This window comes from Schistocerca gregaria, chromosome 1 (assembly GCF_023897955.1).
Source record: "Schistocerca gregaria isolate iqSchGreg1 chromosome 1, iqSchGreg1.2, whole genome shotgun sequence".
NCBI classification, from domain to species: Eukaryota; Metazoa; Arthropoda; class Insecta; order Orthoptera; family Acrididae; genus Schistocerca; species Schistocerca gregaria.
Genome location: NC_064920.1, coordinates 203,421,951 through 203,447,211, shown reverse-complemented (window position 1 = coordinate 203,447,211; position 25,261 = coordinate 203,421,951). Strand labels below are relative to the sequence as shown.

At 40.5% G+C, this 25,261-nt stretch overlaps 1 long non-coding RNA gene across 1 annotated transcript in view; it reads right to left on the bottom strand.

The window, feature by feature from the left end:
• Positions 1-8,219: 8,219 nt before the first annotated feature.
• LOC126336847 (uncharacterized) overlaps positions 8,220-25,261 on the bottom strand; it is a 33,272-nt gene continuing 16,230 nt past the window's right edge. The window contains exon 3 of the long non-coding RNA XR_007565018.1: positions 8,220-8,680. This is a non-coding gene — a long non-coding RNA (uncharacterized LOC126336847). The remainder of the gene's footprint in view (positions 8,681-25,261) is intronic.

Here is a 25,261-nt window from a genome sequence, read left to right as displayed (position 1 = left end):
GCGGACGTGCATTGTCCTGTTGGAAAAGCAAGTTCCCTTGCCGGTCTAGGAATGGTAGAACAATGGGTTCGATGACGGTTTAGATGTACCGTGCACTATTCAGTGTCCCGTCGACTATCACCAGAGGTGTACGGCCAGTGTAGGAGATCACTCCCTACACCATGATGCCGGGTGTTGGCCCTGTGTGCCTCGGTCGTATGCAGTCCTGATTGTGACGCTCACCTGCACAGCGCCAAACTCACCTGCACGGCGCCAAACACGCATACGACCATCATTGGCACCAAGGCAGAAGCGACTCTCATCACTGAAGACGACACGTCTCCATTCGTCCCTCCATTCATGCCTGTCGCGACACCACTGGAGGCGGGCTGCACGATGTTGGGGTGTGAGCGGAAGACGGCCTAATGGTGTGTGGGACTGTAGCCCAGCTTCATGGAGACGGTTGCGAATGGTCCTCGCCGATACCCGAGGAGCAACAGTGTCCCTAATTTGCTGGGAAGTGGCGGTGCGGTCCCCTACAGCACTGCGTAGGATCCTACGGTTTGGCGTTCATCCGTGCGTCGCTGCGGTCCAGTCCCAGGTCGACGGGCACGTGCACCTTCCGCCGACCACTGGCGACAACATCAATGTACTGTGGAGACCTCACGCCCCACGTGTTGAGCAATTCGGCGGTACGTCCACCCGGCCTCCCGCATGCCCACTATACGCCCTCGCTCAAAGTCCGTCAACTGCACATACGGTTCACGTCCACGCTGTCGCGGCATGCTACCAGTGTTAAAGACTGCGATAGAGCTCCGTATGCCACGGCAAACTGGCTGACACTGACGGCGGCAGTGCACAAATGCTGCGCAGCTAGCGCCATTTGACGGCCAACACCGCGGTTCCTAGTGTGTCCGCTGTGCCGTGCGTGTGACCATTGCTTGTACAGCCCTCTCGCAGTGTCCGGAGCAAGTATGGTGGGTCTGACACACCGGTGTCAATGTGTTCTTTTTTCCATTTCCAGGAGTGTATTTGTGACAGCTGACATGGGAGTGCCTTTTATTACATTTGTGCTGGTCATGTCATATGTCTCGGTTGGGGTGTCATGATCTGGGAGAAGCTGCATGACGTACTAATGATGCTGTTGTCTGGCATGGTGGTCATAGTTCATAGAAAGTCACTCGATAGAGCTGTGGGCCCTGAGGTTCATAAGCCCATTGCCAGTTGACACTACTGCTATACCAGTTTGGAGTTTCATCATTAGAAGTCAAGGTCAGCACATGGCATTTCTAGTTCTGACACTTTAAGTCACTACTACAACACAGAGTGGTGTAAATCATCTGCAATATCCAAAATCCTTGATCAGGCTAGCATGGTGTATCACTCTCTACTGTTTAGCTCAGCTGCATTGAGCACCCACATGATGTCACTCGCCAATTGTGTCACTGTCAGAACTCACTCACACATCACAGTTCATGGGTCCATAAACTGATACTAGCCATTTAAAAAGCAATTTTTGGCATAATCACTAGAAAAACATCTCTAATATGTTCATGGTGAATATTTGATCTGTTTCGTCGCAATAAGTCGACACGTCTTTCTTTAACACTTGAATTTCACAGTTTTACATGCAGACATTCACATTCACACTATCAGATACTGTTCTTTGACACTATTCATTAACATTCCTCCTGCTGTTTGATATAATGAAAACTAATTCATTCACAATATGCAAGCTATTATTGCACTATACTATATGATGATGTTTCTTCCCACATTTTTTTTTTTTTTTTTAATTTCAAAATTACATTGTATCACTCTCTCCACAGTTTAATATCCATTATAATTCAATTCAAAGAACAGGTCTTAGACACAGTAACCAAGATGAAACACTACTGTGCCTAATTAATATTTTTCACTGTAAATCTCATGTCATTTCATGTGTCGCCAAGATGAAAAGTTACTGTTCCTGTCATAGTCACTGTTGTGGTTGGCAGGAGAGCCAACACCGTGTTACCAGAGTAGGCCGAAAGGCACGCGTTTTAGCTCACGCAGGCTGGTGTCAGGTCTTGAACAGGAAAGGAAATTAGACTTAAGGAAAACGGACATAGCTGGTGGAATACTTAACTTTAATCCATTAATGACGAATGTCGCTCTTGACATTACATGATTCACAGTCAATAGTAACTGATAATGGCACCTTGCTAGGTCGTAGCAAATAACGTAGCTGAAGGATATGCTAACTATCGTCTCGGCAAATGAGAGCGTATTTTCTCAGTGAACCATCGCTAGCAAAGTCGGCTGTACAACTGGGGCGAGTGCTAGGAAGTCTCTCTAGACCTGCCGTGTGGCAGCACTCGATCTGCAATCACTGATAGTGGCGACACGTGGGTCCGACGTATACTACCGGACCGCGGCCGATTTAAAGGCTACCACCTAGCAAGTGTGGTGTCTGTCGGTGACACCACATTCCTCCCCCGCAAATCGGCATACAGTTGTGGCATAAGGCTTCCGCCCGCCATGGAGAGGATCCCATGTTGATGTACGCGACGAGGTGGGGAGCCTAACAACAGGTGAGGCTGTGTCACTCGCACCCTGCCATTCGGACTGCGGGGAGCTAGGAAACGCCTGAAAACCTGCTCCAGGGTGCACGCCAACATGCGGTGTATGCACCCATAGAGAGACAGAAGGGGCCGAAGGGTCGACCACCATCGGGCCGGGGCACCCGACGGGCGAAGACGACATATGGTCCGGAGCGGCCAAAATGGAAGGCAGCATCGGTAACACCTGGGGCTGAGGCGAGCCAGTAGATGGGTCCCCGGGGCACTTACCGGACGGCACCGTCGCCGAAAGCAGACGGTAGATCCCGTGCTACGACAGAGGCGCAGCTGATTGAGATGCCGACGCACCTCACCAGAGGCCCCCAAAACCAGATACATAGCGCGTCCGAGGCAGCGAAGAATGCGCCCTTCAAGCCAATGCCATGAACTTCAATAGTGGTGATAGTAGATAACATCGCCTGGAGCAAAAGTAGGTGTCTGCCACTGCACAGGTACCTGATGCGGCGGACGTAGCAAAGACGGCAAGGTTTGACGAGGGCGACCGTGGAGCAACTCAGCCGGCAAATGGCCATCTCGGGGCTGAGAGCGATACGAGGACAAAAAGAGCAATAACGCATCCTCCCGAGAATGCGACTCTTTTAACTTCAACATCTGTGACTCGAAAGTCCTGACCAATCGTTCAGCAGCACCGTTTGACTGTGGCGAAAACGGCGCGGACGTCAGATGTTGAATACCATTGGCCTTGCAGAATGACTGAAATTCTGCGGAAATGCATTGTGGGCCACTGTCGGAAACAATAGTCTGTGGAAGACCTTCAATGCAAAAGATAGCAGATGACATCGTGGAAGACATCCGGACAGCAAAAGGAAAATTACTGAATGAATCTACCACAACCAACCATCGAGCATTCCAGAATGGACCAGCAAAATTGATGTGTAAGCGTTGCCAAGGGGAAGTGGCTTTTAGCCATGCAAAGAATTACCGTGGTGGTGCTGATTGGAGTTCGGCACACACCATGCAAGAAGAGCACAGATTCGTAATCGCGGCATCGATTCCAAACCAAGTACAGTGCTGACGAGCAAGTTGTTTGGTTCTCACTATACCCCAATGTCCTTGGTGGAGAAGCTCTAAGACAGAGGACTGTAACGAACGTGGTACCACGACCCTGGACTGATCATTATCAGAACACAACAGCAAAACACCACATCATACAAAAAGTCTCTCCTTGTGAGCAAAAAATCAGCGAACCAACGGGTCCCTGGTCCGTGGCTTTGACAAGGGCCATTGCGTAGCAACAAAACACAGAATGGGAGCAAGCACAGGGTCAGCAGCTGTGGCTGTAGCTACACGACGAAAATCAATCGGAAACGATTCGACCACGTCATCGGTTTCCGCATCATTGAACATGCAAGCAAGTTCGGAGGAATCGAATGCCCTATCCTCAGCAACATGCAAGCGGGACAACGCATCGGCGTTTCCGTGCTTAGCAGTGGACCAATACAAGATATCGTAGCAGTACTGCGAGAGGAAAATAGACCAGCGAATGAATTTCTGCGCTGTACGTGGAGGTACAGGCTTAGTCGGATGAAAAAGCGATGTTAAAGGTTTGTGGTCTGTGATTATGGTAAAGTGACAACCATACAAGAAATCGTGAAACTTTGTAACACCAAATACGAGAGCCAACGCTTCTTTCTCTATCTGTGAATAATTTCTTTGCGCAGACGAGAGCAATATAGATGCAAAGGCAATAGGGCGATTGTGCGATCCATCTTTGTGCACAAGCACAGCACTGATCCCGAAATACGACGCATCCACCATCAACAAAAGAGGCTTCTGGGAATCGAATGGCGTAAGGCAAGTATTGGAAAGCAATGCCGATTTTAGCTGGCAAAAGGCGCGTTTCCATTCCGTCGTCCAGACGAATGGAACACCCTTACAGCGTAAGCGATGAAGCGGAGCTGAAATGGAAGAGGCATGCGGAAAAATAGCGGTTATAATACGTAATTTTTACCAGCACACTCTGCAGCTGTTTCAGATTCAGCGGCGACGGCAAGTCTTGTATGGCACGAAGGTGCGTGGGACTGGGATGTATGCCTTGGGCATTGAGTACATGTCACAAGTATGGCAAGATCCGAGCAAAAAACACACATTTGTCCTTCTGCAAGTGAAGACCATTTTGTCGCAAGACCTGAATTAATGTTCGGAGATTGGCCAAATGTTCTTCTTCCGTCTTTCCAGAGATCACAATATCGTCCAGATAATTTGCTGCAGTAGGGACCGACGCACAAACAGTTTGTAGATATTGCTGAAACAATGCAGGGGCGGATGCACACCCGAATGGCAGTCGTTTGAATTGATATAACCCAAGATGCATATTAACCACCAAAACGCGCTGGGATTCTTCATCCACCGGTATCTGCAAGTACGCATCTGCTAGGTCCAACTTCGAAAAATATTTACCCGGGCACAGTTTGTCAAAAAGGTCTTCCGGGCGGGGTAAAGGAAAAGATGCAATCACTAGCTGTGGATTCACTGTTGCCTTGAAGTCCACACAAAGTCTCAATTTGCCGGAAGGTTTTGGCAAAATTACTAAGGGTGATGCCCAGAGAGAAGCCTGCACACGTTCAATTACACCTTGTGTTTCCAAATTGTGTAATGTTTTTGTGACCTCATCACGCAATGTGTGGGGAACATTGCACGCTCTGAAAAATTTTGGTTGCACGTTTACTTTCAGTTCCAAATGTTCTTTATAGTTCTTAGCGCAACCGAGGCCTGGTGCAAAAATGTCTGCAAATTCTTCACATAGACGAGAAACACTGTCTGAAGGCACCGTCTGGTTCACTGATAGGACCTGATTTACTATAGACAAGTTAAACAAATGAAATAAATCATAACCAAACAAGTTCACTGCAGAAGAAGAACGAAGGACGTAAAATGACACAAGTTTTGTTTGTCCGTTGTATGTTGCAAGAAGGCTGCACTGTCCTAACACAGGGATATCTTGACGGGAATAACTAGTTAACTTAACATTTGCGGCTCGCAATGGAGGTGTGCCCAGCAGTTTGTAAGTGTCTTGATTGATCAGTGAAACTGCAGCTCCGGTATCGAGCTGGAATGGTTTCACTTTGCCATTAATGTCCAAGTCTACAAAAAGTTTATTGTCCTGCTGACGACAAGAGCGACTGACTCGTGCAACGTGAACTGACTCTGGTACAGAATCACTTGCGACTTGACAGGAGTTCCAGCGATGTCGACGCACACTATTTTTGGGACGAACACAGTCACTGCTAGAGAGAGTGGCACTGGGTGGAGAGGAATGAACTACATGAATTTCCATGGGCGAAGTTTCGCGAGCCTGAGTATCCTTGGTTCGCTTCAGATTCCGGTGTGAAGCAAAGGGCCTGGAACGGTTTTGAGCTTCCGATCTGAGCTTTTCTGGCAAACACTCTGAACATGTCCTTTTTTATTACAATAAAAGCAAATAGCTTGGCGTGACGGGCAATTCTCATGCGAATGTTTAGTAGCACACCGCGGGCATGATTTGATCACTGCAATTACGTGCCGGCATCAGAACATCAGAAACGTTCTGTGCAATTGCATCACGTACCATAGTATCTGAATAAGGGAGTCCACATTGACACTCAAAAGCACAATCCCTAATAAGGCCTTGCAAAGTTGCAACCCACTCCCGATTAGTCTGACCAGCCGTACGTTTTGTACAAAAGAAGGTATACCGTTTGGCAACTACATTGACTGATTCTTTGAAATATGCATCTAATGCAGACAAAATTTCTTCGTAGGACAGAGTTGCTACGTCGCGTCGGGGAAATAATTTGACTATCACACGGTACATGGTCACCCCTACTGAAGACAGAAGAAAAGGCTGCCGCTCGTTACCTTGAATTCTGTAGGCGGCGAGATGGAATCCAAATTGGCGTGACCACTCCGTCCAGCTCTCCAGTGCAGCATCAAAAGGTCGAAAAGTGGGTGCAACAGCGTGTTGTGGCTGCGTTGGCGGTGAAGTGGCTGCTGCTGCATTGTTTTGCATCGCACGTTGACCCTGGACGGGCTGTCCAAGGACATTCAGTAAGGCCTGCGTCTGCTGATTCTGTAAGCGATAAAATTCGAACAGTATATCTGGAGATTGTGGCAAAGCCATTACACAAGGAAATCAGGGCAATATCGATAAGAACACTTTTACTCTTGTTGCCAATGTTGTGGTTGGCAGGAGAGCCAACACCGTGTTACCAGAGGAGGCCGTAAGGCATGCGTTTTAGCTCACGCAGGCTGGCGTGAGGTCTGGAACAGGACAAGGAAATTAGACTTAAGAAAAACGGACATAGCTGGTGGAATACTTAACTTTAATCCATTAATGACAAATGTCACTCTTTACATTACTTGATTCACAGTATCAATAGTAACTGATAATAGTGCCTTGCTAGGTCATAGCAAATAACATAGCTGAAGGATATGCTAACTATCGTCTCGGCAAATGAGAGCGTATTTTCTCAGTGAACCATTGCTAGCAAAGTCGGCTGTATAACTGGGGCGAGTGCTAGGAAGTCTCTCTAGACCTGCCGTGTTGCGGCGCTCGGTCTGCAATCACTGATAGTGGCGATACGCGGGCCCGACTTACGCTATCGGACCGCGGCCGATTTAAAGGCTACCACGTAGCAAGTGTGGTGTCTGGCAGTGACACCACAGTCACCAAGATGAAACACCCAACTTAAATTATAGTATTATTATGGGTTGAATACTGTACCAACCTGACCTTTATTTTTAAATGATCATGACCTAATTGATAAGTGCTAATTGATATTGACTGCTATGAGAATCGTTTCAGTCAGAGTTTGGCTGTTCAGTAATACTATTTCAAAGAACAAATTTTTGTATTAATCAAATTCATTAAAAGGTTTCCTTAAATACCAAAGAGACAGTCACTATTATTGCCATACATTTCTATTTACATTTAATCTCAACACAGGTTAAACGTGTCGAAATACCATCACATGCTGTCCTAAAAATCTGCACATTCTATCCTTCACTACAATCATTGGCCAGCATGGTAGACATAAACACGTAACACTGGCACATTGTATTTATAATCACTTCATGGCAAAAAACTTGTAACAGTTTTAACAACCTCCTTTGTTACACACATTGTATGACCGTTAATTGTAATAATGTTCATGGAGTAAAGTTGTTGTTGGCTGGATCTTGTAGTAGTTTTAAAGCAAAAATACTCATCTTGTTTTTTAAGGATCTCCATCAACCTGTTGATTGAATTTCTTCTGTCTGGAAGCTAGGTTCTCTTGTAGGTGTGGAAAACTTATAAGTTGATGTGTTTCTTGAAATAAAATAGATGACAAACTGATTCATACGTAATTTTATGATTTAACAGTCCTAGATGGCTTGCTGCCATCAATTTCAATGTTCATTCAGTGAAATACGATTCATTTGTATGCAACTAGAGAAAAACTTTACATCTCTCCTTCCTTCCTTCCTTCCTTCCTTCCTTCCCACCACAAAACCTGGAAGCAAACTGCACCCAGTTAACATCATTCCAAAGTACATCAGTAAAGATACAATCATACTAAGATAGAAACATAGAACATTAAATCGAAGCTAATTTACAAAAAATGTATTTTACTCAACAGCACAATAGAAAAATTATGATAACATATATTTACATAAGCAAAAATAGCTTTTTTATAGTACAGTAATATTGTGAAATTTTATTCCAAATTACAGGGGTTAACTGTGTTAACACAACATATACTGCTATACAGTCAGACGTTAAGACATTTCAAATATGATTGAAAAAGGATAAAATCATGAATTTGAGAATATACATGGTCTAGACAGCTTATCACATGTTACACACCCTCCAAGGGTTTCGCTCGCATTCCACTGTAAGATAAAGTCTTGCAGGCATGCACAGTGTTTATCAATTTGAAAAGTAGAACATGCAGTAACACACATGTTCATGAAATTGCAGGTTTCTGTGGTTTGAGTAATTGAAGGCTGGTAAAAGAAGGTGTCTGGTGTGCACTGAATTGGAGGGTGGTGTCCGGTTGTTCTTCATATTGCTGATGGTCTTGATGATTTTTTAAGTGTAGCCATAGCTCCCAGGGTATTTCCTACAACATTTTGCAGCATATCAGCTTCAGAATCCAAGGTTCCCTAATCACATATTTGAAATACTTCATGAGAAAAATTGCAAGATAAACGAAGGCTCAAAAAACAAAAACAAAAAAAGAAAGAAAAAAAGAAAAAAAGAAAGAAAAAAAGAAAATAAAAAATAAAAAATATCCAGAGAAACGTTAAAATGACATCTTAACTGATTTGAAGTTAAGTGAAAAGAATACTTGGCAAACCCTTAGGCAAAAACAAATACTAAGTGTTCTTGTAAAAATAAAATTGGAAAAGGTTACTTCTCACAAAAGTAATTTTAGATTTTGTCAATTGTAATTATGCTGCTGAATTTTGTACAAATACTTATTAGCAATATTTAAAAAAAAATACTTATACTAAGACAAAATTGTAAAGCAAATATTAATGCATTAGGGATAATAAGACTGAAACTAACACTCCACAATCAGTAAACTTTAATTTGGATGCAAAAAATAATAAGATGATTTGTTATCTTATACAATTGACTTCCTGAAGTTACTCAATTTTTTGAAAAGTTAAAACTAATTTGAAAACAGTCTTTTCTATTATTTTGATCATAAGTGCAAAATATGATACCACTTGCAATATTGTTGATTACCGTACCAATTTTACTACCGAAAAATGTGATACCATATCTCAAAAGCAAGTCCTCTGTGCTTTTTGGCACTACCACAGCTTACAGTACCATTTTATATTGTCGTTAGTTCATGTAATACTGTGTGCAGCATAGACACTACTAAAACATCAGAGCGTTTGATAAATTATGTGTTCTACATAAGCACTACTCAGTTCCAGGATATTAGATTATGTGTATAGTTTCAAATATAAGTCTGGTGTGCCATCATGGCACAGCTTCAATTGGGGATACCATATAGTAAAATCTATCACATAACTAAAAGTTCCTTAGGACAATTTAAGTTCAAGTTCAGTTGAAGGTACTATGTTCACTATGAATTTCTTTCAACTCATGGTTGAGAATAGTATACAACATCAATGGTCCTAACTTATATTTATAAGCACTATGGTGAATGTCCATAGAAACATGTCATGTGAGTAACACTTGAAGCACAAAAATGAAAATGCTCTTCCCAGATCATGGGGATGTCTGAAATTTACACACCATTTCTGGTTGAAAATTCACTTAAAGCTAGATAGAATTGGAAAAAGTCTATTTAGGTAACACACAAGATTATATACCATACACAGATGATGATATGTATGAAATTTTGGGAAACAAGCGCCCACATATTTCAATAACTCTCCTGATATCTTTTACATACTTCAGTGAAGATAAGTTTTATTTGTTGCAGAATTCTGTGTCGTGGACATTTAAATAAAATTGCATGGTGCATTCTGCACTGTTTACAAGTATTTCAAAGACATAGAATAGTATATATATGTTACTAGTTATCAAACAGTATCTTCAAGGTATTTACAGAAATTATAAAATATTATGGGTGTGAGTATAGTATTCAGTAGAAAAGTAGTCTTTGTACCTGTTTAGTATCTTTCAAGATGGCCCTCATACTCATAGTTGGTTACATAAATAACAAAACATCAAAGAAAATATGTAATAGCAGTAAGATATTTACAACTCATTGTGAGAGATATGGTTGTGTTGAAACACTCAAAAACTAGAATTTCTGTACAGATAAGTGTTGATCATTACACGTTTCAGTAAGTCACTATATGGTTGTATCACTTGGTGCACATGAAGCACAAAACAAATTCAGTATAAAGTCTCCCATGTGGGGTATCATGTTACAAAAACTTAGTATATACCTAATCATCTTTTCAGAAAAGTAACAAAATAATTCTCACCTCTCATTACATATATGTCTCAAGTGTATAGTCTGATGCAATAAGTAGTTCAATTCATATATTTTTTTATTTTTTTATTTATTTATTTGAGATACATATTCCATAGATCGAGTAAGGCATGATTACGCATGGATGTGAAACGAGTCAAAGCAGATATAATACAGATATCATACAATACAATACATACTGGTATATTACACATGATAGATGAATGATTCAAAATTGGTACAATACAATAATATAATCAAGATAATAAACAATACAATACAAAAATACAATAGTGATAAAAAACCATACATATAACAATGACAAAGGAAATAATCTGAATTACTACTCAAATTACTGATCTCTGTTGAAGAATTCATCTAAATAGTAGAAACATTTTTCCAATAGAAGTTCCTTTAACTTTTTTTTAATAGAATTTTATTTTCTTTAAGAAACTTTATAATACTCGGGAGTGCATTAAAGATTTTAGTACTTGTGTACTTTACTCCTTTTTGCACCAGAGAGAGATTTTTCTGTTCGTGCATATCACCTTTCTGCCTTGTGTTATAATGATGCTATGCCTCATTTGTGTCATATTCAGAGGAATTGAGGAGAGTGGAAGCCATGAGTGAGAGGAGATATTGTGAGGTAGTGGTTAATATACCTAACTGTTTAAAGAGATTTCGACACGAGGTTCTTGGAGGGACACTACAAATAATTCGGACTACTTTTTTCTGGCTTACAAAAATTTTTTTTGAAAGTGGTGAGTTGCCCCAAAAGATTATTCCATAGCACATCACTGAATGAAAGTAGCCAAAATATGCAGACTTTCATACATTGATGTCTCCAATTTTGGAGATTATTCTGATGGAAAATGTTGTTGAGCTAAGCTTTTTTAGTGTTTGCTGTATGTGGAATTCCAAGTTGAGCCGGTTATCTATGTGAACTCCTAGGAACTTTGTGCACTGAACACTCTGCAACTGTTGGGTCTCGTGTGCAATGTTAATCTCTTCTGCGCTTATGTAACTGGATTGGAACTGCATGTAATTTGTTTTACTGAGGTTTATTGCTAGAGAATTTGCCGCCAACCAGTTCAGAGCATTTGCAAGTGCTTGGTTGGCATTTAACTCTACGTCAGTGGAGGTTTTGCTGGCTGTCACTATACTTGTGTCATCGGCAAACATTGTGATGTTGCTAGCACCATTTCAGGACAGGGGTAGGTCATTAATAAATATAATAAATAGGAGGGGACCAAGGACTGACCCTTGTGGAACTCCATGATGTACTGTTCCCCAGTCAGAATCTACCTCTCCTACCTGTAGATTGTTAACACCTAATACTATTTTTTGTTGTCTGTCTGGCTTTTAGAGGTTTGCTGGAAATATTGTCTACACCGGCGAATTTTTGCTTTTTAGAGACATTATTGTGTGTGGTTGTTTTTTTTTTTCTCCATGGTTCACGGTTATGGAGGCCATACATATCATGTCCATGTCTATAGAGTTAGTGAAAAGTTCTTTCAGAATTTTTTATTGCCTTTTCTGAAGAGCCTTTGCATGCTGTTTTCTCAGCAAGTACTCTTGAGTACTGAATACATCAACCATCAAGTATTCCCATGTGTTGTCCTGACTTCCCTTATATGATTTAGTGTAAATATAAAAAAATTCATAATATCAGAAGTAAACAGTTTTCACTTCTCATTACCTTTCAACAGTGTACAAGTGTAGTGGTGTATAGTTACAATTATTAATTCACTAAAAACAGTCTCCAGTTTACTTCCTATTTTCAAGTGTCATGTTCTTCACATTAATTACCAGCAAGATGATTGACTTTTCAGTTTACAGATTATTGACATGCTACCTAATTACAAAACATGTCACACTGCACATAGAATCAACCTTTCTGTATCAAAAACAACTTGCATTACAAACCTTGCTGAATATGTGTGTTCTTCATAAACTTTCTACACAGTAAGAAAAGACAGGTTCCATAACCAGTCACTACCCAAAAGCATTCTCCTCATTGCATCAACATAATAATTTCACCTCATTACTCCACTAAATACTTCATAACAAGAATCACCTAAGAAAAATCACCTGCTTCATATTACACAACAGATCAACCTCACAAAATAAGACCACACAGCAGCAGACCTCACAAGTGATATAACTTTTTTCTAACAATGGAAACACACATTATACTATTTATATATTTTATTATTTTACTGTATGTGATCATTGCATTGCTTGCACAACTCATAACTGTATACAATCATATTACTTCAACTTATCGGTCAGAAAGGTAATATGCCCGACAATCACTTCATTACTTTCAAATATATTTCACTAGGCAACTGTATTTTCCCCTGTTGCATTATACAAACACTTTGAAAACTAGTGTATGACACTTTATATATGACTTACCAAGCGAGGAAGCGCCGGTAGACAGGCACAATAAAATAACACACAAACACACACACAAAATTTCTAGCTTTCGCAACCAACAGCTGCTTCTTAAGGAAAGAGGGAAGGAGAGGGAAAGACGAAAGGATGTGGGTTTTAAGGGAGAGGGTAGGGAGTCATTCCAATCCCGGGAGCGGAAAGACTTACCTTAGGGTGCAAGGACAGGTATACACTCGCACACACACACATATCCCTCCGCACATATACAGACACAAGCAGACATTTGTAAAGGCAAAGAGTTTGGGCAGAGATGTCAGTCGAGGCGGAAGTACAGAGGTGAAGATGTTGGATGACAGGTGAGGTATGAGCGGCGGCAACTTGAAATTAGCGGAGGTTGAGGCCTGGTGGGTAACGGGAAGAGAGGATATACTGAAGGGCAAGTTCCCATCTCCAGAGTTCTGACAGGTTGGTGTTAGTGGGAAGTATCCAGATAACCCAGACAGTGTAACACTGTGCCAAGATGTGCTGGCCGTGCATCAAGGCATGTTTAGCCACAGGGTGATCCTCATTACCAACAAACACTGTCTGCCTGTGTCCATTCATGCGAATGGACAGTTTGTTGCTGGTCATTCCCACATAGAAAGCTTCACAGTGTAGGCAGGTCAGTTGGTAAATCACGTGGATGCTTTCACACGTGGCTCTGCCTTTGATCGTGTACACCTTCCGGGATACAGGACTGGAATACGTAGTGGTGGGAGGGTGCATGGGACAGGTTTTACACAGGGGCGGTTACAAGGGTAGGAGCCAGAAGGTAGGGAAGGATGAAATGAGATCCATCCTTCATGAAATCCTCCCCACTCCACCAAGAGTGTCTTTCCGCCATCCACCTAAATTCGTAACCTCTTGGTTCATCCCTGTGAAATCCCCAAACCACCTTCCCTACCCTCTTGCTCCTACCCTTGTAACCGCCCCCGGTGTAAAAACCTGTCCCATGCACCCTCCCATCACCACCTACTCCAGTCCTGTAGCCCGCAAGGTGTACACGATCAAAGGCAGAGCCACGTGTGAAAGCACCCATGTGATTTACCAACTGATCTGCCTACACTGTGAAGGTTTCAATGTGGGAATGACCAGCAACAAACTGTCCATTCGCATGAATGGACACAGGCAGACAGTGTTTGTTGGTAATGAGGATCACCCTGTGGCTAAATATGTCTTGGTGCACGGCCAGCACATCTTGGCACAGTGTTACGCCGTCCGGGTTATCTGGATACTTACCACTAACACAAACCTGTCAAAACTCTGGCGATGGGAACTTGCCCTTCAGTATATCCTCTCTTCCCGGTACCCACCAGGCCTCAACCTCCGCTACTTTCAAGATGCTGCCGCTCATACCTCACCTGTCATCCAACAACATCTTCGCCTCGACTGACATCTCTGCCCAAACTCTTTGCCTTTACAAATGTCTGCTTGTGTCTGTATATGTGTGTGTGTGTGTGTGTGTGTGTGTGTGTGTGTGTGTGTGTGTGTGTGTGTGTGTGTGAGCGCGCGCGAGTGTATACCTGTCCTTTTTTCCCCCCAAGGTAAGTCTTTCCACTACCGGGATTGGAATAACCCACATCCTTTCGTCTTTCCCTCTCCTTCCCTCTTTCCTGATGAAGCAACCGTTGGTTGCGAAAGCTTGAATTTTGTGTGTGTGTTTGTGTTTGTTTGTGTGTCTATCAACATGCCAACACTTTCATTTGGTAAGTTATATATATACTTCCTCAAAATTTACCAAAAATTGTGTATACACTGTATAATAATCTCATTACTCCTGCAGTTATACAACCTTTTACATTTTCATGTTTACTGGTTACTTAGGGCATTCAACATAATTTGATATACTTGTACATTTTGTAAAATTCCATTCTCTTACATTTTGGCATAATCTATACACTTTTTTTCATTACAAAGAGGAAAACATCCTCCTGTATTACTTTTGTACTCAGAAAATAATCAAATAGGTATTAACTCTCTAAATTTTACATAATCAGTGTTGTATAGGTTTTATGTTTCTGTTTACTGCCAAAAATGACTGTTCACCCATGTTTCTGCCAATCGAGAGGGTTTCAGTTTAACCTATCACCTCTACTATCATTATCTCTCACATTTGTGGGGGACTGGTTATTATTTGGCCACTGCCCACCTCTATTTTCAAAATTCCTATCACCATTTCTATTCCCAGAGCTTCTATTCTCATGAAACTGTTGATCCCCACAGTTTGGTTCTACATTCCGATAATTTATAAAATTATTTCGATTCCTGTTATTCCTCCCTAGGGTGGTGGTGTTATTTGCTTAAAATTGACATTATTATCAATATTTCTATCATGATTATGGTTATTCCGGTTTGGCCTCCTAAAATCAGTACTATGTTGTCCAAACACATTGTATGCCCTGTCCAACTTTTCTACATATTTTAGGAACTCGTCAACAGATCATCTGGCCCCATTTGAATTCTTTCTGGTAGCCTTCTCTTAAGTGCATCTATTTGAGTTAATTCATCAAAAGGTTGGTCTAAGTGTGCAAGTTTCATGATCTGGTATTTGCAAAACTCTTTCATACCCCCTCTCTGCTCCTTGTACATCGGACCATTGACAAACTCCCTCTTTATCTTTGCCTGTTCAGTATCGGAGCAAACTTTTTAAAAAAACACTTTTCAAATTCATCTATGGATAAATTGCTACAGTCAAACTGGTTGACCCATGATAAGGTTTCCCCCTCTAATGATCTTTTTATAAACTTAATTTTTAATTCATCACTCATACCTGGGAGAAAACTATCATGGCAGAGTTATATAAAATCAACTGGATGAAAATGTTTGTCACCAGATGAACACTTTAGTGGCATAGTAGGATAGATTTGGTGTCCTACACTACATAATGTTTTTAGATATGCTCCAGCTTGTAATTGTTGTACTTGTTTTTTGATAATTGTGACATCACTATGTAAGTCTGACACATTTCAGTCTGCTATCTCACCTATCTTCTGAACTTTTTCATCTACATCTGAGGCATAGATGTCTATTTTTTCATTTAGCTTATTTATAAAGGCTGCAGCTTGTTTACTAGTGTCTCCAACAGCATCTTTACATCTAACTTCAACAGTACCTATCTCAGATCTGAAATCTTTGTCTACTTCCCCTATTTTTGTCTCTAAAAACTGTGTTTTGGATTCTGAAGCCTCTACACTCCCCTCTAGTGTTTTCATATGTTCACCTATTGCTTTCACTTGAGAAAACACACCAAGTAAGTCTTTTTTAACATTAGAAATTTGTGCATTAAGCTCTGCTCTAATGAGATTACATTTTGGACTACTGACTTTTCAAATTTTTCACAAGTTTTTTTTTTCCATTGATGACATTAATGTAGTAAACATGTCTTGTAAATTTAACTGTTTGGGTTTTTCATTCAGCATTCTTTCACCTACTTGCGACTGTACTTGTTTCTCACGGTCTGGACTCGAACCTGACACGCTACTGTCTAAAAATCCCGAGTCTGCACTGATTTCATTTAACAGTTTTGGTTGACTATTGTCTAATACGTCCTTAAACATGTCTTTATCGACTACGTCCTGTTTAAAGACATTAGTTGAAGCTGGTAGGTTTGTCATATTTATTTTATTGTTCTGATCATGATGCATTTTTTTGTAAATTTGTTCATAAATTATCAATGCAGTTTTTTTACTGGTCAATTTTCACACAACACTGCACTGAGAAAATACAAAAATTAATGTTTTAATTGGTGCTTAGCTTATTTTTGTCCTGGATTGGGTAGGTCGCATCAACTTTAGTTATAATGCTTCAACCTTTTGCAACCATGTATGTCCATAGTGTTGCATCATTCCAAAACTTCTCCACTTGTCCTATGTCAAATTATATTAGATTTAAAATCATTTCACTTTGCAACACAGTTTTATGCTTTTTGGTCACCTGAAACATTAATACTGGCAAAAATCCAAACATACAAGTATCCTGGTCACAATGGCACCACTTTAACAACCTCCTTCGTTACACACATTGGATGACTGTTAATTGTAATAAATGTTCATGGAGTAAAATTATTGTTGACCAGGTCTAGTTGTAGTTTTAAAGAAAAAATACTCGTCTTGAATTTTAACGATATCCTTCGATCCACTGCTTGAATTTCTTCTGCCTGGAAGCTAGGTTCTCTTGTAGGTCTGGGAACCCTATAGGATGACGTGTTTCTTGAAATAACATTGATGAGAAACTGATTTGTATGTAATTTTCAGGTTTAATAGTCCTAGATGCCTTGCTGCCATCAGTTTCAACGTTCACTCAGTGAAATACAATCCATTTGTATGCACTCAAGAAAAGCTTTACATCTCTCCTTACTTACTTCCCGCCACACAACATGCAAGCAAATCGCAACCAGTTAACATTGTTCCAAATTACAGGGTAATCATAATTAATGTTAACCTTTCAAACAGCTGTAGAAATAACACCACTGGTCAGAATGACATCAAACTGAGATGGAATGTTATCGGAGAAGGGGTAAATGTATGACAAAAGAAAAATAAATAGTTACAAAATGTAGCAATAGATGGCACTGTAAGCATCATAATTTAATAGTGATCAACTACAAATGACAAATGAGTCGTACAACAATGCCTAAAGCATACATTTGACATTAAACAAACTGTAGTGCTCAGTATGCATGGGTGTACAGAAGTGATACCGTTAGTTACGTAAGCCCATCCACCATCCACCACGGCAAGGTCATATCACATCGGATGGGCAAAATTGGTTTTTGATAGTCCTGAGGACAAATACCACATCAAAAAGCATCAATCAAAATCAGAACAGATTATTAATTTCCCTGTGACTGGCGCAAAACATGTTCAGTATGCTGTCCACCATTTTCTACAACAAGTTGAAATCAAGAAGCAGTATATTCCACAACTGATCAAAGTGTTTCCGGGATTACCTTCAGAATGTGTTGTGCAGTGCATGCCTTCAGAATGTGTTGTGCAGTGCATGCCTTCAATGCTGCTAAGTTTGCAATCAGAACACTGAACACAACATCTTTCAGACAGTGCCATAGCCAGAAGTCACATGGATTAAGTTCAGGTGATCGGGACGGCCAGGCTGTAGCAAAATGGCGGCTGATAATTCTAGCATTTCCAAAATGGTGCTTCAGCAGCAGCTTAACCAGATTTGCAAAGTATGGATGTGCGCCATCTAGCATAAAAATTGTCCCATCCACACATCCATGCCGTTGGAGGACTGGAATGATGGGGTTGTATAAAAGACAGTCATGGCACTTAGCAGTGACAGTACAGGTAACTGGACTGGAAGCACCTGTCTCTTCGAAAAAATATGGCTCTATGATAAATGATGTAAACCGACACCACACAGTGACCTTTGCAGGATGAAGTGGTACTGATTGATTTGCGTGTGGATTGCATGTTGTCCATATTCGACAATTCTGTGTATTGACATACCCTATCACATGGAATTGGGCTTCATCTGACCACATAATCTTCCACAGCCAATCATTGTCCACTTGCATGAGAGCAAGGTCTCTCTCTATGGTAGGTCAACAGGAAGTAACTCGTGCACCAGTGGTGTTATTTCTACAGCATTTTGAAAGTTTAACTTTAATTATACTCACCCTGCACACCAGTAAAGATATAATCATACTAAGATTAAAACATAGAGCATTAATATAAAAAATAAAATAAAATAAAAAATTACAGACAATGAAATTTACACAACAGCACAATAGAACAATTATGATAACATATATTTGCATAAACAAAAATATATCTTTTTTGTAGTACAGTAATTTTATGAAATTTGATTTTTAAATTACAGGGGTTAATTGTAATAGCACAACATATGCTACTATACAGTTGGAGTTTAAAAGATTTTAAATAAGATCAAAAAAAGGATAAGATCATAAATTTGAGAATATACATTAGTTCAGTATAATTCAGGGAGGGGGGGGGTGTCAACCCATGACGGCGGAGACACACACTCAACCTGTACAATATTCTTCCTCCCTCTATGCCGTTACAACCACGACTCCACAATCCGCACTCCTCAACTGTTCTCTCAGTGCTTGACCATCGATTCTTGACCTATGCTCAACTGTACAAGTAAAATATGGTTATCTTTGAGTAAGGGACTACGGTTCCCCTGAAAATAACTACAATGAAACATATAAATTTATGCAGTATTTTAACATAATTAAATTGGAAAATGCAATAATCAAGTGCAAATTTGGTAAAGCTGCTGGTTTGTATGATATTTTGGTAGCAAAAGTAAAGAAATTTGGAAGGTCTATGAATAACTAGTTACTACAGCTTTACAAAAACTGCCTAAAAACATAAAAAATCCTAAAATTATGAGGCAACAGTGGAGACCCAATGAGCTATAGATAGTATCGCTCCTAGGCCTCCAATATAAGGTTTTCAGCAGAGTGCTATTTGACCAACAGACTCATCCAGGCTATTGACCAAAATTCATTCGACATAAGCAGCTTTTAGAATGGGCAAGTTCTCAACCTTACTCACTGCATTGAGGATGGATTTGAAAACTGACAAATCACAGGAACAGCTTTCAATGACATCAGTGCTGCACATGATACAGTAAACCACCATATCCTGTTGCAGAAGATGTTTGCACTCACAAAGAACTCCAAAGTCACCAGACTGATGTCGATCTTGTTAAATGATTGCAGGTTTTTTGTCGACTTCCTAGGTCAACAAAGTAAATAGAGAATGCAGAAAAATCGATGGCTCCCAAAGAACCATACTGGCTCCTTTACTATTCAGTATTTACACTCTTGATCAACCACTCCCAAACAACACAATAAGTTTTATCTATGCAAATGACCTTGCACTAGATTGTTAGGATACACCCTTCAAATAGGCAGAACTTGACTGTAATATCATTCTGAAGGAACTTAGCACATGCTACAATGCTAACCATGTAAAGTCAAATCCATCAAAATCCCAACATTGTATTTTCCACCTCAGGAATGGAGAGACTTCAAGGATATTAAATATTTACTGGAAAAGAACACCATTTCTCCTCAAAGCACCCAGAGTAATACTAGATCGTTCCCTCACTTTTATAACAAATTGATCCAAAGAGCAAGCATAAATTCAGTGCCAGAACTAACAAGCTGAGGAAGTTAAGAGGTACAAATTGGGGTACAAACCCACAAGTTCTTAGAACCACAGCATTGTCTCTGGGCTACTTTGCTGTAAAACATGCATCCCCTGTGTGGTATAGGTCAACTCATGCCAATACTGTGGATCCTGCCTTGAATGAAGCTTACAGCTTAATCACCACATGCTTAAAACCCATCTCTGTTAAAACCATGTGTGTCTTCCTGGCACTGTACTTCCAAATATTCATCAAAAAGTCACTACTTATCAAAAATGACTCAAGGGTGAGGATGTTGAATCTCATCCACTGTTTGGCCATCAAACACTCAACCTCAGATGAAATCAAGGAAAAGTTTCCACCAGACATAAAAACCTTTAGTAGTACTTCCAGATAAGGTGAGACTTTTATCATGGAAATCTAAGCACCAGGACTGGGTGGAACCATATGAACATCTTGTAGCTGGCTACAACCTGAACTGGGATGTTTTGATATCACTTAACCAAATAAGAACTTAAGACAGCAGGGCTAAGTCATTACTTAAGTCATCAGAGGGCAGCAAGTGTGAGTGTAGCCAAGAACAAGTAGTCAGCCATATGTTCCAATGCCCTCTCTGCCCATTTTGGTGCCCAGCACAAGATCTATCACTTAACACTGACGATGCCCGAGATGTGGCTCAGTTTTGGAGAAAAGCTCTTTGTCTTCCCCTCGTAACTCAGGACTGGAGCAACTGAATTTCATTCTCTGCAAGGGTTTCAGCTACCTCTTATGATGCCCTGAAACGAGAAATTTCCTGCCACAATCCTTCCCATCACTCCCACAGTGGAATTCTGTCATCCACCAAACCTACACAATATGCTCATCCATCCCTACACGACCCTTGCGGGAGCACCTTGCCTTAGCCCTGTAATAGACCTAGATGCAGGACCTGTCCCATACATCCTCCCACCACAACCTACTCCAGTGCAGTTATAAACAACACCTATCCCATCAAAGGCAGGGCTACCTGTGAAACCAATCATGTGATCTACAAGCTAAGCTGCAACAAATGTGTTGCATTCTATGTGGGCATGACAACCAACAAGCTGTCCGTACACATGAATGACCAGTGATAAACTGTGACCAAGAAACAAGTGGACCACACTGTTGCTGAGCATGCTGCCCAACACAACATCCATCGTTTCAGTGAGTGCTTCACAGCATGTGCCATATGGATCTTCCCCTCCAACACCAGTTTTTCTAAATTGCCCAGGTGGGAACTCCCCCCCCCCCCCCCCCCCTGCAGTATATCCTACATTCCCATAACCCTCCTGACCTCAACCTTCATTAGTTATTGTCCCCACCCATCCAGCACCGCAGCTCGTAGTCGTGCGGTAGCGTTCTTGCTTCCCACGCCCAGGTTCGATTCCCAGCGGGGACAGGGATTTTCTCTGCCTCGTGATGGCTGGGTGTTGTGTGCTGTCCTTAGGTTAGTTAGGTTTAAGTAGTTCTAAGTTCTAGGGGACTGAAGACCATAGATGTTAAGTCCCATAGTGCTCAGAGTCATTTGAGCCCCTCCAGCCCTTTTGCTGTTCCCATTCCAGCTCTAGATAGTTCTCATTACACCAATGTACCCATTCTTTTTACTTCTCTCCCTCTCTTCACCTCATCCCTGCATGCTCCCAAGCAGCTCTTCAGTATCTCCCACCCCTACCCTACTATCCCTCTTCCTCCCCACCCCAGCCTCCTCCTTCACCTACTCAGATGCCACTCCCATCATGCACAACTGCTGCTGCTTGCAGTGTGGCTTCTGCTACCAGTGTGTGTGTGTGTGTGTGTGTGTGTGTGTGTGTGTGTGTGTGTGTTAATCTATTTTGGACAAATGCTGAAAGCTTATTTGTGTCAGTCTTTTTGTTGTGCCTATCTGCGCCTCAGCAGCTCCGCTATTTGGTGAACAGCAACTTCCCTTTTCATAATATTGTTGTCAACATATAAAAATATGTTTTAGTCTTTTTAATTTTAATAACTATAATATATTAACCAACATTTAATAAATGGTAAATATTGCTTACCATATATTACAGTGGCTCCCCAACTACTGAATTATGTAACAATTTACAATGTATCATTAGAATAATTCCACAACATCCCTATCATCCTACATCACAAATGCTTAACTGTAAGATATATGGATGAAATGGCATTTCTGCAGAGTGGAACAAAGTATAGCTTTAGTGTGCTTCAGAGTATCTGCCGGTTTGGGCAGTTTATTCCATTTAGTCCGACCCACCTTTATCTCTGCATTTTCTTCTGCAGTTGTAGCTGAAATGTTTTTGCAGTTCTCTAGAGCTCTACTAAATGATCTACACCATTTCTCCAGAAACCTATATTGACTCTTGTTTACAATCAGGAAACTCTCTGTAACTATTCATGCTAATACATGTAGACTGTCCGACATGATACATTGTGAATGATATATGTCTCAAATCTTAATGACAGTTCATCTTAGTTTCTTGTTCACATGATGTCATACCAAATGTCAATTTTTCCTTGCTCCATGAGGTGTGGTGCAGATCAGATGCTGGGCAAGACTGCATGGAATAAAGTATGCAAATTAGCAGGTACCATGAAGTGCAATGAAGCAGCTGTAGTCACCCCATATTGCAGAAATTCTGCGTCATCAGTAGGAGATTTCATGCACAAATGAGAAAAATCTCCCAATCAATATGCCAGTTGGAACATTGTTTATGTGGTTTCTGGTACGATGGTGCCCACACTACATATGATATGTCACCTTTCAGGTGTGTGTGCCAACTTTTAAGTATCTTCGATCACGATTCTTGAAATTATTTGTTGTTGTGGACCTGCTGTGCACTGCCACTGAACGTTGCTGTTTGACTATTTCATCTTGTTGTGATGTGTGGGTGATAGGAGAAGAGCTCTGATCTATTCAAGCTACTAAATGACAAACTCACTTCTGTGTGAGCTCTTCTATATTTACAACATAATCTTAACACTTTGCAAACTTGACTAGAACTTCTGGTGAACAGATCTTTTGTTATCTGTAGTTCTCAATTGGTAATGATACATATGTAATCAACATGACATTTCAGAGTGAGAGACAGATCTGCTCTTTGTCTGCAACTGTTTCGGCACTTACATTTTTGAACACACCCAAGCCACATCATCCAAAGAATAAGCATTCTGTAACAGGTGATGGAGAAGTTTATTCACTGCTGCACCTTGCCGATATCTGCAGTTGACGTCTTTTACAGCTCATCTGTATATCTAACATAGCAGGTCACGCACAGTGGGGTGTTCTACACACAATGTTACTATTTATTGGTTCCTGAAACTCCAATTGCTTTGTGACATAACATCAACTTAATTAAAATGAAATGGCTTTACATAATTTGCTGCAGTTGAAATGGTATAAACTTGCTTCAGTTTTAAACTCAATGATATATGGACAGTCTTTATGAGTGATGCATCTCAGGATAATTAACTTGATATCTCATTGTCCCAGAATTCTTCCTGAGAACTGGATTCACATTTTAAGCCCATTCAGCACATTGGGCATCAACAACAATGCCCAGTAAGCTAACTCTCATTCTTATATACCCCTTTTAAACAATGTGTTAGTTCTTAATGTTACATTTTTGATATTACAACTAAAAATTACAACATATCAGTTTGATGTACTACAAAATAGTTTCAAATGCACTTAACAGTTTTAGACGTACAATTCTGCCAAATTACAGTGTCATTACAGAAGTTTACATCAAATGTGTAAAACAAACAATGAATTTATTAGTTTTCTAAATTTCATGAAAATATAACTAGGTTGAACGTTCCTGCCATGTTTCTGATGTATATCTGATTAGATGTTTCAATCAGAACAAGTAATAGTTCAGTCCTTCAGATTAAAAGTACATTTTGACAATTATTGTGACATGTGGTAAGCTGCATTATGCTGCAAACTATTTTAATTACTATGGAAATTAAATACCTATATTACATATATTTTTATAGATTGACTGTAGTAGTTCAGATGTTATATCGTGTTCTTTTTTTTTTTTTTTTTTTTTTTTTTTTTTTTTTTTTTTTTTTTTTTTTTTTTTTTTTTTTTGCTAACAGATAAAAGTAACACTGTATTACATGATTTCATTATATGTTAATTACAACAGAATATTATAATTTCTGACATTCATATCAATTGACCTGATTCTATAAATCAGATGTTTTGATGTTTCATAGTAGTTGTTGTTGTGGTCTTCAGTCCTGAGACTGATTTGATGCATCTCTCCATGCTACTCTATCCTGTGCAAGCTGCTTCATCTCCCAGTACCTACTGCAACCTACATCCTTCTGAATCTGCTTAGTGGAGTCATCTCTTGGTCTCCCTCTACGATTTTTACCCTCCACGCTGCCCTCCAATACTAAATTGGTGATCCCTTGATGCCTCAGAACATGTCCTACCAACCGATCCCTTCTTCTGGTCAAGTTGTGCCACAAACTTCTCTTCTCCCCAATCCTATTCAATACTTCCTCTTAGTTATGTGATCTACCCATCTAATCTTCAGCATTCTTCTGTAGCACCACATTTCAAAAGCTTCTATTCTCTTCTTGTCCAAACTATTTATCACCCCTGTTTCACTTCCATACATGGCTACACTCCATACAAATACTTTCACAAATGACTTCCTGACACGTAAATCTATACTCGATGTTAACAAATTTCTCTTCTTCAGAAATGATTTCCTTGACACTGCCAGTCTACATTTTATATCCTCTCTACTTTGACCATCATCAGTTATTTTGCTCCCCAAATAGCAAAACTCCTTTACTACTTTAAGTGTCTTATTTCCTAATCTAATTCTCTCAGCATCACACAACTTAATTCGACTACATTCCATTATCCTCATTTTGCTTGTGTTGACATTCATCTTATATCCTCCTTTCAATACACTATCCATTCTGTTCAACTGCTCTTCCAAGTCCTTTGCTGTCTCTGACAGAATTACGATGTCATCGGTGAACCTCAAAGTTTTTATCTCTTCTCCATGGATTTTAATACCTACTACGAATTTTTCTGTTGTTTTCTTTACTCCTTGCTCAATATACAGATTGAACAACATCGGGGAGAGACTACAACCCTGTCTTACTCCCTTCCCAACTACTGCCTCC